At 38.1% G+C, this 17,733-nt stretch overlaps 1 protein-coding gene and 1 long non-coding RNA gene across 2 annotated transcripts in view; both read right to left on the bottom strand.

Moving 5' to 3' along the window:
- LOC125095857 (integrin alpha-V) overlaps window positions 1-17,733 on the bottom strand; it is a 105,969-nt gene that overhangs the window by 69,892 nt on the left and 18,344 nt on the right. The window lies entirely within an intron of this gene.
- On the bottom strand, window positions 13,285-14,011 carry LOC125095858 (uncharacterized). Its single transcript, XR_007125972.1, has 2 exons — window positions 13,899-14,011; window positions 13,285-13,674 (listed from the first exon to the last, which is right to left on the bottom strand). It is a non-coding gene; the product is annotated as an uncharacterized LOC125095858 (long non-coding RNA).

Below are 17,733 nucleotides of genomic sequence, written 5' to 3'. Positions count from 1 at the left end.
TTGATTTTTGAGGGTGACTCTCTGTGCCTCCTGGACTTGAATGCCTGTTTCCTTCCCCAGATTAGACAGGTTCTCAGCTAGAATTTGCTCCCAAATACCTTCTGCCCCTCTCTATCCCTCTTCTTCTGGGATCCCCATTATTCTAATATTGTTTCACCTTATGGTATTACTTACCTCTCGAATTTTCTCCTCATGACCCAATAACTGTTTATCTCTTTTTCTCAGCTTCTTTACTCTCCATCATTTTGTCTTCTATGTCACTAATTCTCTCTTCTGCCTCATTTATCCTAGTAGGGTTAGAACCTCCACTTTTTATTGCATCTCAGTAGCCTTTTTATTTCAACTTGAGATTTTAGTTATTTCTCCAGAAAGGGATTCTCTAGTGTTTTCTATGCTTTTTTTCAAGCCCAGCTAATATCTTTATAATTGGTATTCTGAACTCTAGGTCTGACATCTTACTTATACCCACACCGATTAGGTCCCTGGCAGTCAGTACTCTCTCGTTCTCTTTTTTTGAGGTGGGTTTTCCTTCTTGTCATTCTGTCCAGAGGAGAATAGGTGAACAGAAGAACAAAATACTAAAATGGCAACATCAGCCCCCAGAAAAATATACACTAGACAAATCAGAAGAGACCCAAAAAACAAACAAAAATATATTTTTAATTAAAAAGAGAGAGTATAATCCAATTGGTGAACAAAACAGAGGAACACACTGGATCCTGTGTGTATTTTGGTCTGTTTATTAAAAGAAAGTACGTCTCAAAAATGCAAAGAAAGAGAAACTTATATAAATACAAAAATAAAATTAAATACAATGAATGGATAGAATGTAAGTGTAAAAATGAAAATTTAAAAAATTTTTAAAAAAGAGTTGATAATATAAGAAATTGGTATAAAAAGGATAGTGGGAAAAAGTAACTGAAAAACTACAGAATTTTGAAAGAAAAAAAAAAAGCATAAATTCTATATACTATTTTCCTCTAGTGTTGGATGGAGTTTAGCAGTTCTCTCTGATCAGAAACTTGGTTTTAGCTGGATGTTCTATCTGATCTTCTGGGGGAGGGGCCTGTTGCACTGAATTCTCAAGTGTCTTTGCCCTAGGCAGAACTGTACTGTCTTTGCCAGGGGTCCAGGCTAAGTATGTTGCTCCTGATTGCTCTATGTGACTTTTGTTCCTTTAGAGGATGAGGATGACCATGAGAATGGGGGCCTCCCAATCTCTGGTCCCAGAGCTGAAAGTCCCACTCTTCAGTGCACCCTCAGGGAAAAGCTGGCAATCACTCTGGTCTCCCCAGTCTCCAACTGCATGGTGCTCAACCCGCCTGTGACCCCATTTCAAGTCTCCAAACCCTGCAAATTCCTGCAGCGTGCACTTGCACAGCTCCTCTGAGGGGAGGGACGGAGGTCTCATTGAGGTTCTGCCCCTTGCTGGACCCCAAATGAGCCGTGGTTCCAGGTCATGGCAACCTGGAGCTGAGAGCCCATCCTGGGGTCACTAATCACAGCCAGCCTCCCTACTCTGATGCCTGGAAACTCTGCCACATTCAGGCACCCATGATCTTCCTGTGATCCCAGGGATCCTGAGACCACACTGTTCCACCTAGGATTCTGCCCCATTTTGCCACCTCAATGGAGCAGACTTTTACTGATTTTGCCCTCCGCTGCTATATTACTTTCTGGTGCTGGCGTAAGAAGTCTCCATCCCCCTGCAGTTTATCTTCCCATATATCACCTCGGATTCAGTTCTCTGCACCTCTTACCTTGCAGAAAGTGGTTGCTGTTCTGTTTGTAGAATTGCACCTATTCTTTGTTAGACCTCTGGTTGAGTTCACAGGTATTCAGAATGATCTGACAACTATCCAGCTGATCTGACAACTATCCAGCTGAATTCCTGGGACCAGACAAAACTAAGGTCTCCTATTCCTCTGTCATCTTGGACTATCCAAAATCACTATATTCTTGGCAATACAATGATTCCTGCCTACAAGACCTGATCCAGATTCTTCAAAAATGTCAATGTCAAGAAAAACAAAATAGTAAGGGAGATTCAAGAAAGAAGAATGAAATACAGTAACCCAATGGAAGATATGATCTTTGAATCTTGTGTCTAAAATTCTTTTAAAAGTTACAAAGAACTTTTTAGGATAATTGTGGAAATTTAAATATGGAATATACAGTACATAACCATACTATAATAACAACACATTACCAGGCTGTGATAATAGTGTTCTGATTATGTAAGGGAAGATCCTAGTTTTTAGAAGATACATGCTCTGATGCTTAGGGAAAAAATGTTACCATATCTGCAGGAATGGTTGAATGCAGATGAAGTATATATTGTTCACTGTATTACAGTTTCAAATTTTATGTAAGTTTAAGAATGTTAAAGCATAGCAACCAAAAAGTACACACTATATTTATTATAAGGCCCCAATAGGATATCTTCTATTTCTTTTTATTTGAACTCTTTATTGTATTTACTCTGATTATAAAACATTACAAAACAAATTAAGACATAAAGCCACATGTACGAACGCATCTAAATTGACAATCCCCCGTAAAGAAATGACCTCTGCTAATATTTTAGTGTCTATCCTAATGACTTGTTTCATGAATACATGCATATCCTTTTATCTGTAGAATACATATTTTTAAGCCAATATTTACAAAAATTAAAGTTATTATTATATATAAATGTACAATACCTTTCCCCCCTTAACAATACATTAAAAAGGTTGACCTACAGCACTATTTTCATTGCCATGTAGTACATCGCTATATAGCCATAAAGTAGTTTATTTAACCAATTCTTACCTCCCTTAGTTTCATTTAAGAATATTTCTATTTTGGGGCGCCTGGGTGGCTCAGTGGGTTAAGCCGCTGCCTTCAGCTCAGGTCATGATCTCAGGGTCCTGGGATCGAGCCCCGCGTCGGGCTCTCTGCTCAGCAGGGAGCCTGCTTCCTCCTCTCTCTCTGCCTGCCTCTCTGCCTACTTGTGATTTCTCTCTGTCAGATAAATAAATAAAATCTTTAAAAAAAAATATTTCTATTTTGATTTAAGAGACATACACATTCCCTTGGGCACCTATGTGGCTCAGTCGGTTAAGCATCTGACTTTGGCTGAGGTCATGATCCCAGGGTCCTAGGATCAAGTCCCATGTCAGGTTCCCTGCTCAGCAGGGAGTCCGCTTCACCCTCTCCCTCTGCCCTCCCCCCACTTATGCTCTCTGCTCTCTCTCGTATGAATAAATAAAATCTTTAAAAAAAAAAAAGAAACATACACATTTCCTCAAATTCTTATCTACTTTCTCTTCCAATATACGTAAGAAGCACAGCATAATAACCATTGTTGGGGTTTGAGATGGACTAAATCAGAATAAACCCTTCAGAAAATGGTGTGTAATATATAATATTATTATAATGGAGAAATTTTTTTCAAGGCTCCAGGATACACTTATTTTTACATGTAAGAGTTGCCTTACCCTCAGCCCCCAGCTCCAGAAACAAGTCATGTACATTCTTACCTGCAATTCCCTGTTCAATTCCCACCTGCTTTTGCAACCATGGGCTTCTAACCTGGAAAACCTTATTCCTTCCCATTCTTGATTAAAACCCTTAAATTGTAGTTGTCCTGTCATGACCCAAACACAAGATCAAATAGAGGAGTTTGACCCTGGGAAATACCTAACAAAGACACAAGCACAGGAACAAGCAATGACGGTGGAGCTCTGGCAGAGGAATGTGTGAGGTGTTACCGGAAGAGGGTGGCAGAGAACAAGGAAGAGAATGCTTTCTAGGCCAAGGGACAATGTGTGGCAAGAAATGGAAGAGTGGATATGACTGAATTTTTCAGAAAACTGTGAGCTCTTGGCTATGACTAGAGGGAAGGGTCAGGAGGGGCATGGTTGTCAAGAGCTTTATTTACTGCCATGTTAAGAATGGGTTCCATGGGGCGCCTGGGTGGCTCAGTGGGTTAAGCCGCTGCCTTCGGCTCGGGTCGTGATCTCAGGGTCCTGGGATCGAGTCCCGCATCGGGCTCTCTGCTCAGCGGGGAGCCTGCTTCCCTCTCTCTCTCTCTCTCTGCCTGCCTCTCTGTCTACTTGTGATCTCTCTCTGTCAAATAAATAAATAAAATCTTTAAAAAAAAAAAAAAAAAAAAAAAAAAAAAAGAATGGGTTCCATGGAGTTTTTTAATTGCCCTCTATGCTAAGCAATTTTTCTTTAATTATATTCCTGAAAAGTGGAAGAGAAGTTTCCTCTTTATAAACTATCTCTGTGAACTTCTTTTTTCCTGAAGAAACAGACTTTTCTCTAAATTTGCAGCAGTAGCAACAGGATATGACTCCACACTGTCATGTAGCATAAGCTTCTCAACTGCTACCATGTTCTATTTCCTTTTTAAACAAGCATCAAAAACATTCGCTGCTACAATGATTATGATATCTGCCTTTGTGGATAACAGGTTTAGCTTAAGCTAGAAAATGTCCTGGAAAAGAATTAAAAATTTTATAAATTTTTGTTTTATTTTCATCACCAAGTATTGTGGAACACAAAAATCCAAAGTTCTTTCCATCTGGCAAGCTATTACCAATAGTTTTTTATAAGAATGAAGGACTACCAGTCAAGTGCGAAAACCCATCAAGCTCTAAGGTTCTTTAAAAAAAAAAATTATTTATGTATTTAACAGAGAGAGAGATCACAAGCAGGAAGAGAGGCAGGCAGAGAGAGAGGGAAACAGTCTCCCTGCTGAGCAGAAACTGATCATGACTTGAGCAGCAGGCAGAGGCTTAACCCACTGAACCACCCAGGAGCCCCTATATGGTTCTTTTTGATACAAAAAAGTACATTTAAAAAACCTGGAGCTGGGAAGCCTGGGTGGCACAGTCGATTAGGAGGCTGCCTTCAGCTCAGGTCATGATCCCAGGGTCCTGGAATTGAGCCCTGAGTCAGGCTCCCTGTTCAGTGGTGAGTATGCTTCTCCCTCTTCTTTTGCCCCTCCCCCCCTGCTCTCTCTCTCCCTCTCTCAAATAAATGAATAAAATTAAAAAAAAAAAAAAAAACTTAGGCAGGAGTCTTCAAGAAAATACATATTATCCATTGCTTTGAATGCTTTCAGTTTTAATAAGGTCACAACCTCAGATTACCAAATTTTCAAGAAGTTTCCTCAACAGGAAGTTTTCCTTTACCAATCAGAACTTTCTTCCCAGAAAGTTAAAATAATTATCTTAAAATAAAATACTTGATTCCGGTGTAAGTTTCATTCAGAGGAAGTGTGAACAGAGGGGTGGGTGGGGAAAAAAATAGGAAAGTGTGCTCTCTGAATTAAACTGATAAGAGGTTCATTCATAACCTGGCTGAAACTGGCAGCAATTCTGGGGCCTGAGTGAAGTAAATATTTGGAGTCACAGCCCTGAAATCACCATTTCAAGTGACACTGGGACTCCACAGACTGCCTGGACCACACCACCAACCTTGAAAGGGAAATTAGACACAGACAACTGTAGAAACTGCAAAGCCATATGAAATGCTTCCTCAGGCAACAGTCAAGAAAGAACAAAAATTTTTCCTTTTTTAAGGTTGATTTATTTTAGGGGAGGGGGAGGGGCTGTGGGAGAGAGAAAATCCTGAAGCAGACTACCCACTGGGCGCAGGGCCCCAACACAGGGCTCTATCCCAGGACCCTAACTGAGGTTATGACCTGAGCCAAAACCAAAAGTCCAATGTTTAACCAAGTGAGCCACCCAAGTACCCCATGAACAAAGATTTCTACCCATAGTTCTATAAAACACCTTGGAAGACCAGCTCTGATCTTCCAAATAAATTAAAGGGGAAAAGAGTATCTCACAATGGTAAAAATGAAAAGAAACTGACATGTGTTACATAACATAAAACTCTGTACTGTCACTTTCAAAAATACATAGAGAAAAATGTTGCTAGAGAAACTTGATGTTAATTAGCAAGTTAGTCACTAGAGGGTTGAAAATTTAATGTCTTTTTTTGTCTGCTTTTAAACTGTCAATTGCAATTTATCAGACTCCTATGACTGAATATTTCAGGACAGAAGCATATTGAGCAGAGCAAACTGTCACACTTTAGACTCTGCCCCAATTAGGAGCCAGCACTTTCCTCGGAGTGTTTCAAAAGACACTGTCGAACACTGAACTTGCTCTACAGGGGATGTTTTTTTAAGACAAAGTTACCTTATCACCCTAAAGTTAATCTTTGTTTTGTTGTTGTTTTTTCTTTTCATACCTAAAGAATATCCTTTGGAGCAACAAGATTATGTCTTCTTTTTTGAAACCAAAGTAAAAAAGAATGAACCAAGGCAATAAACTTCTGTTTGGAAGTTACCTGTGTTTTTACTCATTTGGTTCCTATTCAAAATTATATGACTCTATGGGTCAAGAAATTATTTAGGTGCTCAGAGAGCTTATTCTTTGCTCAAACAAGTGGCTACTAAAACAATGTGATATACAGCATCATGGTGACTATAGTTAATAATATTGTATTGTGTATTTTAAAGTTGCTAAGGCAGTGGGTCTTAAAAGTTCTCATAACAAGAAAAAAATTTCTGTAACTATGTATGGTGACAGATGGTAACTAACTGTGGTGATCATTTTGTAGTATATACAAATATCTAATAATTATGCTATCTGAAACAAGTATCATATATCAACTGTACCTCAATTAAAAACAAAACAAACAAACAAAAACAATGCTTTACCCCACAGTCATCTTTTAATAAACAATTTACAAGTTTCTTTAAGCAGCTTTTTGCCTCAAACATAACTTTTGCTCAGTTGCACTTCATATAAATTTGCCTCAAAGAAAAATCTCCCAATATTGCTTATTTTGAAAATTAACAGGCCAGAGGAAGAATCTCTTTGATCATTCAGTTAAATAAATAAACCACAGGTACCTCCTATCTCTAAATGCAAGGCGTATATAGCAGTAAATGAGAAAGATAAGGTCCCTGGCTTTCAAAAGAGAGAAATGATAAGCAAATAATTATGTAAGATGTCTTCAGGGAGTCACAAATGCTGTCAAAGATGTTTGGGAGAAAACAATAAAGAGGTAGTCAGACAGGACTGGTATTTGCAATCTAATGCTATTGTGAAATAATGTATTTCACTGATTCGGAGCTGCAAATATTAAGATACTATTAACATCTTTGAAATCTGAGTATTATAGTCAGTAGTGACTTAAAATTAGCATGTTTTAGAAATACATATAATACATTTTGACATCAATGGCACTATTACATTTACAGTCAAATGATTTTTTTTAAAAAGGTGCCAAGAAAATTCAATGGGAAAGAAATACTATTTTCAACAAATGGTAATGGGACAACTGGATATCCTTACACAGGCAGAAAGATTAATGAGAAACCCTATCTCAAACCATACAAAACAACAACAACAACACCAAAACAGATCACAGACTTAAACGTAAGAGCTAAAAGTATAAAATGTTTAAAAGAAAACAAGAATAAACCTTAAAATCTTAGATTAGACAAGATTTAGGAAACCAAAGTCCAAGAGATAAAAAGTTGGCAAATTGGACTTAATCAAAATTCAGAACTTTTGAGCTTCAAGAAACATCATTAAAAAAAGTGAAAAGGCAACCCATAGCATAGGAGAAAATATTTGCAAAGCTTATATTCAATAGGAGACCTGTATACATCATGAACACACACACACACCTAGCCCAATTAAAAATAGGCAAAGTACTGAATAGATGTTTCTCCCAAAGGGATACACATATAGCCAATAAGTACATGAAAAGATGCTCAACATCACTAGCCATCAGGTCTACCAAATCAAAACCACAATGAAATATCACTTCACATTCACGAGGATGACTATAATGAGATAAAACAACATATGTCCATAAGGATGTGGAAAAACTGGAATCCTCACATATTGCTAGTAGGAATGTAAAATGGTGTGGTGTGGCCAATTTTTAAGATAGTTTGGCAGTTTCTTTAAAAAGCTAAACACAGAGTTACTTTATGACCCAGTAATTCCACTCCTAGTATCCATCCAAGAGAAATGAAAACATATGTCTAAAGACTTGCACATGATTGTTCACAGCAACATTATTTACAGTAACCAAAAAGAAACAGCCCAAATGTACATTTACTGGTGAATGAATAACCAGGGGTTCAAGAATGCTACCAGACAATAAAAGAGGAATGGAGTACTGACACATGTGGCCACATGGATGAACTTCCAGACACAAAAGACCACATAGTATATAACTCTATTTCTACTAAATATCCAGAGAAGGAAAACACACAGGCCTAGAAAGTAGACTTGTGATTGCTCAGGGTTAGGGGTGCAAATGGGAGAGTGGCTGACCATGAACATGGTGAGGGAAATGCTCTGGAATTAGATTATAATACTGTAAAACTCTATAAACATGTACAATTCAGTGTACACTTAAGAACTGCACACCAGAGAGCTGTATGGTAAATTACATCTCAATAAAGCTGTTGTAAAAAAACAAATAACAAACCTGTCAAGTGCAAAGGTAACTGCAATACTGAACAAAAATGTATGTATATAACAAAGACTGCTTTTCAAAATTAATAGAAATAAACAGATGCTTTAGTAGGGTAACAGATAAAGAATAAGAATAGAAAATACAAAAAAAAAATAGAAAGAGCTAATAAACGTATGAGAAAAGACTTAAACCTCCCTAGAAATCAGAAATAGAAATTAAAACATAAATGTTTCACCTGTGGGACTAAGCAAGCCTAAGAAAGCTTGGTTCAGGGATAGGCTGCATCACTTTTTCCTATTTAGCAAATTTGTATCAGACGTATGTTAAAAAAAAAAAATATATCTCACTGGCTTCTAAATTTCATTTTTAGAAATTCTAAGTAAATAAAAATATGAACAAAGACTTAATAAACATGTTCAAAGCTTTGGTATAATAGCTTTAAAAAAGCAACAAAATGCCCCACAGGAGATAGACTGAACTATAATTTTATGTGTACAGACACACACACAAATATCTACACAGGCCACAGGGTACATACAAAAACACACTATACACACACATACAAATATATCCTATGGCTACTAGTTTCCCCGGTGGTTGGGATTTGGGAGATTTTCTTTTCTTTTTACCTCTTGGTGTTTTCTCATTTGTTCAACCAATGAATATGAATTATTTATATAATTTTTAAAAGTGTGGGGGGGTAGTGTGGATATGTATCAATCTTCACATATAAAATCTTCACATATAAAAGCTTTAGTCAGGAACTTCTACATCCTCCTCCCCAACTTTTTTTGAGAAAGAGAGAGAACACGGACAGAGAGAGAGGGAGCGAGAGAATCCCAAGCAGCCTCCACACCCAGCACAGAGCCTGACACAGGGCTTGATCTTACCACCCTGAGATCATGACCTGTGCTAAAATCAAGAGCTGGATGCTTAAGTAACTGAGCCACCCAGGTGCCCCCTACATCCTCTCCTAATCAATTTTATGTTTACATTTTCATCCCCCACACATAAAGCAGCTTTAGTTCATAAAATTCAAGAACATCTAGTAAACTGAGTATGCATTACTATTCCTATTCCTCTATTCTTTGTTTAAATTCTGTTTTAGAGTCAAATTATTGAGCAGAATGTTGCAAAAAATAATCCATTAAAAAAATAAAAATTCTAGATATTATGGAAAACCAAAATAGAAGTTAATGATTTCTTTGACTTAGTAGCAAAACAGTTTCTTAATTTAAGAAACTCTGATAAATAGGTAGCAGTTATATATCAGTATTAAAGAGTGATTTTCCTTAACTTCAAAATGCCTGTAAAAGTCTTCAGAAGCATAACAGTATTGACTTAAAATGACATGAGATAAAAATCCCTACACTCAAAGTGTTTGGATTTGCAGATAACTGAAAAACTAATTATTTGTGAATATAAAAGGAAGTTCTGAAATCACAATCTACAAAGACAAGAAAGTGTTACTAATTCACACAGAGGTGTTGAGAAACATTTTATATAAAATTAGATTGTTTTCCAAAAGGAAAGTCAAAAGCAGAGCCAGAAGAAAACATGATGAAGCTCGTTTCACTGGGATTTGTATTTATTTATTTACTGAATTATGACTACCACCGGGAACAGAGAATCCAGATCTCCTTCTCCTTCCATGAGCAAGTCTGATGGTTCTGTGGGAGCCAGCACAAAGAATACAGGCCCTTTGAAAACCTCTATTGCTTTATCAATGCTGGTTTGTTTCCTCCTAGCAATGAGAAGGAAATGATCCTGAAAGCATCTAACAGTTTAAAACAAAAACTCTTTACTGAAGATTTAAAAAAAAAACAAAAAACAAAAAACTAAGTCGATGTTAAGTCTTAAAATAATGGGTATGAGTCTGGTCAAAGTGGAGCAGGAAAAAGGTGGATTTTAAAGGTTCATTTAAGTTTAGTTTTGGTGAAACATTTAAAGTGTTAAAATAACTAACTACATGTGTATTATTTGACTAGTAAGAAAGGAAATGGATTAATTGGATTAACTGATTTCTAGGTTGCCTCCCAGCTGTCCTACAGTGGAAAGGAATGTACCAAGGAATGACAGGTTATATCAGAAGAAACAATTTCATTTGAATAAAACAAAATTACTGGGGCACCTGGGTAGCTCAGTCATTTAAGCCCCCAACAATGGACTCTTGCTTTCAGCTCAGGTCATAGCTCAGGGTCCTGAGATAAAGCCCTGCCTTGGGGTCTGTACTAGGCATGGAACCTGCTTAAGATTCTCTCTCCCTCTGCCTCACAGGCACGCACACACTCTCTCTTTCTCTCAAGAATAATAATAATAATAATAATAATAATAATAATAATCAATTTTTAAAAAATTCCTGGGGAGCAATCTGGCTAGCTCGATAGGCAGAGCATGCAACTCTTGATCTCAGGGTCATGAGTTCAATCCCCACCTTAGGCCGTGAGCTTACTTTAAAAAAAATTTTTTTTAATGTATGTGTTTTGTATTAAACAAGGAAGGGAAACTATTTTTTGTGTGTCTTGACTTTCTAATTCTCAGTCCTGTCACAGCTGTAGAGACACTGAGACAGAACTCTGAAAGAAAATGCACAAAGACAACAAAAACAAACTTAGGCTGTTCCTGATTATTTTAAGTGCAATGAATTACAAATTGCATGGCACAAAGGTCAGAGAGCAGCTAAAAGTTTTCTATTTTCTATTAAATACAAAGTGTAGTAATATCCAGAAAATACTCCACAGTGTTTTTCTTGACCAGAGAACTGGCAGAGCCAGTTTGTGGGTTTGCCCACAGCCTACAGCCAAGCCCTTCTGGGAATAAGTGGTTTAAGTGTTCCTCCAACAAGCTGTTATGGGCAGGCAAGGGAGTGAACTGACTTCTGACCTTCTCTAAGACAGATATGGTTAGTGAGAGGTGACATTCATTCACTGAATTTGGAATACAAACATAGGAGCTTCTCCTTCTTTTAAGGGACTTTTTTAAAAAGATTTTATGTATTTATCTGAAAGAGAGACACACAACAAGAGAGTGAAAACAAGCAGGGAGAGGGACAGAGGGAGAAGCAGGCTTCCCAATGAGCAGGGAGCCTGATGCAGGGCTTGATCCCAGGACTCTGGGATCATGACCTGAGCCGAAGGCAGCCACTTAACCAACTGAGCCACCCAGGCACCCCTTAAAGGACATATTTAAAAATCATGAGGGAAGGCCCATTTTTTTTTTTTTTTAACAAATTTTTTTTTTAAAGATTTTATTTATTTATTTAACAGACAGAGATCCCAAGTAGGCAGAGAAGCAGGCAGACAGAGAGGAGGAAGCAGGCTCCCTGCTGAGCAGAGACCCTTATGCGGGGCTTGATCCCAGGACCCTGAGATCATGACCTGAGCCCAAGGCAGAGGCTTTAACCCACTGAGCCACCCAGGCACCCCAGGCCCATATTTTTTTTAACATATTTATTTTTTTCAGTGTTCCAAGATTCATTGTTTATGCACCACACCCAGGGCTCCATGCAATACGTGCCCTCCTTAATGAAAGCCCGTATTTCTAAATGGAGACTTTGGCCAGGTACTATATGTTCTCCTCCCTCAGTGAAGATCACCAGTCTAATCTTTTTGGAAAAGACTCACCACAGAGAAAACTAGGCAGTAGTCAGTCTGTTCACAACATCTGCTTTATAGAAGAGGAAATCATGTTTCAGGGAGAGGATTTTTCCCAAATGTCACTGTAATGGGTCAAATGTGAACCCAAATATAATCCATTTAAGAATATCTATAATTATCTTTATTTCTTCCATTTTCAATGATTACTCACTTCCCCACAGCTGTTTTATGGGCATGACATAAACAACCCTTTCTTCACTTGTATACCTCTTCATTGTTTACAAAACACCTTCCTTCAGACATCATCTCATTTGATACCCCCTGCCCCATGACACTTGGGGGAAGATATTATGTTTATTTAACAAATGGGAAAAACGAAGGCTGGCAAACAAGTCACTTGCCCAAGGTCACATCTAAAGAGTGTGAGCCTACCTCTTCTAAGCCAAATTTGCACTCTTCATACTCCCAGACTCAAAGCAAAAAGAACTAGAGAGGGAATAATGCTGACTTTGACAAGCAAGGCTCTTGCCCTGAAGTAGCTTACAGTATAACCAGTATCCAACAACAAAATATAAAAAAGGGTAATAGAAAAATGCCCCTATGCCCAAAGAGCTCCCCGTCCTAATCTCCAGAACTTTACATGTCAATGTGTCTTCAAATGGCAAAAGAAACTTTCCAGATGTGATTAAATTATGAATCTTGAAGTGGAAGACTTTTCTCTGTATTCGAGCAGGCCCAATGTAATCACAAGAGGGGGCAGAAGAGTTAGTGTCAGATGATGTAGCCTGAAAAAGACCAGATTAGCCCTTGCTGGGATGTGGGTGATTTCTAGAAGCTGGAAAAGGTATGAAAACAGATTCTTCCCTCGAGCCTCTAGGAGGAAGGCAGTATTGCCAAAACCCTAACTTTAGTCCAATTGGCATTTTGGACATCTGACCTCCAAAACTGAAGATAATAAATTTGTTCTATTTTTAAGCCACCAAGTTTAGGGGCCCCTGGGTGGCTCAGTCATTAAGCATCTGCCTTCAGCTCAGGTAATGATCCTAGGGTCCTGGGATCAGGTCCCACATCTGGCAACCTGCTCAGCTGGAAGCCTGCTTCTCCCTCTCCCTCTCCTCTTCCCCTTTGCTTGTGCTCTCTCCCTCTCATGCTCTCTCTCTCAAATAAGTAATTTTTTTTTTAAAAGCCACCAAGTTTAAAGTAACTTGTTACAACAACAATAAGAAACTAATTTGGGCATTAAGACAAAATTGAGGAAATGGATTAGATCTAGTGGACTACAAGAATACTCTTAATATTGTTTTACAACCCAATATAATATATTTTAGAATATTTTTATTTCCTAAAACACATTAATCTTAAAGCATATGTTAAGCTTTCCTTAAGTCCTACTTTTTCACATCCACATTCAGATAGATTAACTGTGTTTTCTACTATTAATCATCTTCACGTAAGACAAGTCACCAAAATGTTGTTTTCATTTTTACTAATTCTACAATGGTTCAAAGTTCATATTATTCTGTCAATTTAGGGAAAAACCCATTTCAGCCATTATGCAGATCTTGGTTAAAACCTACAAATGGGGGGCACCTGGGTGGCTCAGTGGGTTAAGCCTCTCTGCCTTTGGCTCAGGTCATGATCCCAGGATCCTGGGATCGAGCCCCCACATCAGGCTCTCTGCTCAGTGGGGAGCCTGCTTTTCCCCCTTTCTCTCTGCCTCCCTTTCTGTCTACTTGTGAGCTCTCTCTGTCAAATAAATAAATAAAATCTTAAAAAATAAACAAACAAAAAAAACACCTACAAATGGTGTGCAGTCATTAGATCAATGGGTTTAAAAATCCAAGAGGGCTACTATTTTAAAGCAAGTTGTACTATTTCTTCCTTTCTTTTTTAAGATTTTATTTATTTATTTATCTATTTATTTATTTATTTTGAGAGAGAGAGAACGAGAGAGAGCAGGTGCCCACACAAGCAGGCTGAGTGGCAGGCAGAGACTGAGAGAGAAGCAGGCTCCCTGCCGAGCAAGGAATCCGATTGGGGACTTGATCCCAGGACCCTGGAATCATGACCTGAGCCGAAGGCAGCAGCTCAACCGACTGAGCCACCCAGGCATCCCAAGTTGTACTATTTTAATCACTATCCAAATATTTGTAAAATAAGACATTAGATTCTCCTTTTTACATCCTAGTCGTGACTGTTTACATATAGTATCAAGAAAATCAGCAGGAAAAGAAGAACAAAGAAGTCACACAAAAGGACACAACTAGGAATGCAATAAAGGTTATGTTTAGAAGTTAACAACAATAAAAAATGGCAAGCAAAAGTCAGTAGATTGAGGGCCGCCTGGGTGGCTCAGTGGGTTAAGCCGCTGCCTTCAGCTCAAGTCATGATCCCAGGTCCTGGGTTCGAGCCCCGCATTGGGCTTTCTGCTCAGCGGGGAGCCTGCTTCCTCCTCTCTCTCTGTCTGCCTCTCTGCCTACTTGTGATTTCTCTCTGTCAAATAAATAAATAAAATCTTTAAAAAAAAAAAAGACTCCTCCAAGTCTAAAAAAAAAAAAAAAAAGTCAGTAGATTGAAAGAAAAATAACACAACGTGTTTGAGAGCTAAATTTCACAAATCCAAGAGATAAGAAATTTTAGGCTGAGGTTTCCTTTTGCTCCTGCAGGCTCGGTCATACATAAATATCATTCAAAAATCAAAGCAGCAATTACGTGTGACATCTTGCACTGAATTTTCTACTGAAACTTTCAGTCATGGAACCTTATATTTTCCCTTACTGTTTAAAAGGCATTATGTACAATATTTTGAGGATATCCATGATAATATCCATCACTTCATATAACCTATATATAATTCTACAAAAATAATGACTAATAAAATTAATAATTTGGGTACTGAAAGTGTTATTTTCTCTGTAATGTTCACATCAAATCGACATAGTAGGACAAAGAGCCAAGATCTATCCGCTGAGCTCTAGATCCTCTTATTTTTTTTTTTTTAAAGATTTTATTTATTTGACAGAGATCAGAGGCAGGCAGAGAGAGAGGAGGAAGCAGCTCCCCGCTGAGCAGAGAGCCCGATGTGGGGCTCAATCCCAGGACTCCGAGATCACGACCTGAGCCGAAGGCAGCGGCTTAACCCACTGAGCCACCCAGGCGCCCCTAGATCCTCTTATTTTTAATACCGTGCTCTGCATGTGTTAGGTTTTATGGTCGCTGGATTTCGTTAGGCTGCCGGTTTAGAGAACTTTTTAAATTCATTTAGATGTTTCTTCAAATTACTTTCAACTTCATTTCTCTCATGTCCTTAATGAGGACTTACTGCTCTCACACTATACATAGAAACTTGATACTCACATAGATTCCACGTACGTGGGTCACACAGAATGACATTTCATTATAAACATCTTTTTACCAATCTATGCACATACTGTTTGCTCTACATGGAACCCTCTTCTACGTCTGGTGAATTCCATCTCCTTTTCCATTAGCTAGCTCAAATGTCACCAACTGCTTTAAAGCCTTCTTCAAAGATGCCAGCAGAGTTTGACTTCCCACTTATGCTTTCTTTATTTCAGTATAAATGTATTTGTCTACTACTCAAAATTAAAGTGAAATAAATGTAGACTGGCCTTCCTCTGCCCCCACTACCCAAAATCATGCACTTGGGTAGAAAAAAAAGTACAGTAAGCATATCTTTCTTCTGTAAGAGCTTCCTTAGTTTCTTTAACTAAGCATTACGCCATCTTAAAATCAAAATCTAGACTTCCTTCCTTTAGCTACTACAGGTCTTAATGCAGATGACCAGCTACAGTGAAACTGACTTCTAATAAATTACACACTCCCTAAATATCCAGGGACATCTTTCGTAAACACTAAAAGTAAAATAAGCCCCTGAATTGTTTTTGATCAGTAATATATACACCTTGTATTTGTATAGAATGTTTTCTTTCCATTACCTTTTTTTCCAGCCAAAAAAGAGAAAAATGCACCCTCTTGTTTCTATACTTTTTCTTCTTTTGAAGGACACTTTTATTTCTACAAGCTGATAACCTATCATTTCTTAGTTGTGCTAGATAAGCCAGGCTTTTCCTGACTTTCACAGGCATGAGACTTAGACTCAGACCATCAAACACTACCACAAAAGCTCTAAATCTCTAGCAAGTGATGCAAAGAGGCAGAGGGAGATCAGAAATCATTCTCATGGTGTCCCTGGCCAACGACAGCAATTCCAGCAGTAATAAAACATGGTATCAATAGTTCCTCTGCTAGCTTCTCTTGCCCATTTTTCAGAAAACTAGTGAGTTACCAATATCCTTCTAATAAATTTCTGTTCAGTTAAATGTAGCTAAAGTCAATTTTTATTGCTTTTCACAAAGAACCCAACACCTATATGCATAATACACACCTATGCATTCTATCCTAATGCTAGATACCTCTCCATACACTAGCATACAACAGTAAGTAGAAATAAGTTTGTTCCCTGGTTTGGAGAGCTTAGTCTAGCCAGGAAAACAAATACATCATAACGTAACTAGGAAAAGGAAAAAAAAAAAATGGAAAAAGAAAAGAAAATCAATGTAAATTTTACCTTAATAAAGAAAAAGAGCTGTGTTTAGTGCACTAAGACTGCCTGTATAGCAGAACTTGACAGAAAGGAAGAGGAGGGAAACTTGGCAAAGGCTGTTCAAAATATACGATTTAACAGCAAGCATTTATATATCTCCAAAAAGCACCTTACTATAAAAATTTTTATAGTGATTCTGGAGCTAGCTGAGGTTTGTTCTTTTTATAGGAAGGGATAAAGTCATTATTCTGTTTTTTTTAAGGACAAACAGCATAGGAAACAAAGGAGCCTAAAGTACTTCACGCAGTTACAAACATCAAATGTTGCAGCAAAAAGCACGAGGGAGACTTCTCAAGGTTCGAGTGAACTTTCAGACTCAAAAAACTACTGCCACACATACCAGCAGTCTCTTTAGAGGACACTGGACAGAATCAGGCATACCTCCCAAATCAGAGTGCTTACGTGAACTTGCCTGTGCAGCAGTATCTACATACAGCTGTCCAGAGCTCTTCTCTTGGCCTCACCAAGTGACAGCTCACACAGGAAGAAACCAGACATGTGGGTATAGGAGCTACCCTCGCTTCAAAGCCTCTCTCGTAATGAGTCCACAGCCAGAGGTTCCAGAGTGCCCACAGAGGACATGCCATCTATTGTTAACTGTACTCAGGGAACCCCAAAGCTAGGTACAGCATCCCCATCATGAATTTCAGTCTGTTTATAATTGCAACCAGTCTAAATGCAATTTACCAACCAGGGACCATTTTCAGGATAAGCAATGATACCTAGTCACTTAACCACTCAGGATCCAGTAAAACAGAGCAAAAAACTTAATAATATCAAGTCAGCATGTAGAACAGGAAGGGTTTCAACAACCATTTTTCAACAGAATATTCAATTTTACTGTACCTCCATGTATTATTCAGTTAGGCTGCATTATGCTATAATAACAAGCATCACTAAAATCTTAGTTGAAAACAACCAAGAATTATTCTGTACATGTACACTGTAGGTTAGTGAGCATCTAAGCTTCATGTCTTCCTCGCTCGGGGGACCCAGGCTGATGGA

The sequence above is a fragment of the Lutra lutra genome, chromosome 3 (assembly GCF_902655055.1).
Source record: "Lutra lutra chromosome 3, mLutLut1.2, whole genome shotgun sequence".
Lineage (NCBI taxonomy): Eukaryota > Metazoa > Chordata > Mammalia > Carnivora > Mustelidae > Lutra > Lutra lutra.
The sequence above is the reverse complement of the archived record's forward strand: the minus strand, read 5'-3'. Positions and strand labels throughout refer to the sequence as shown.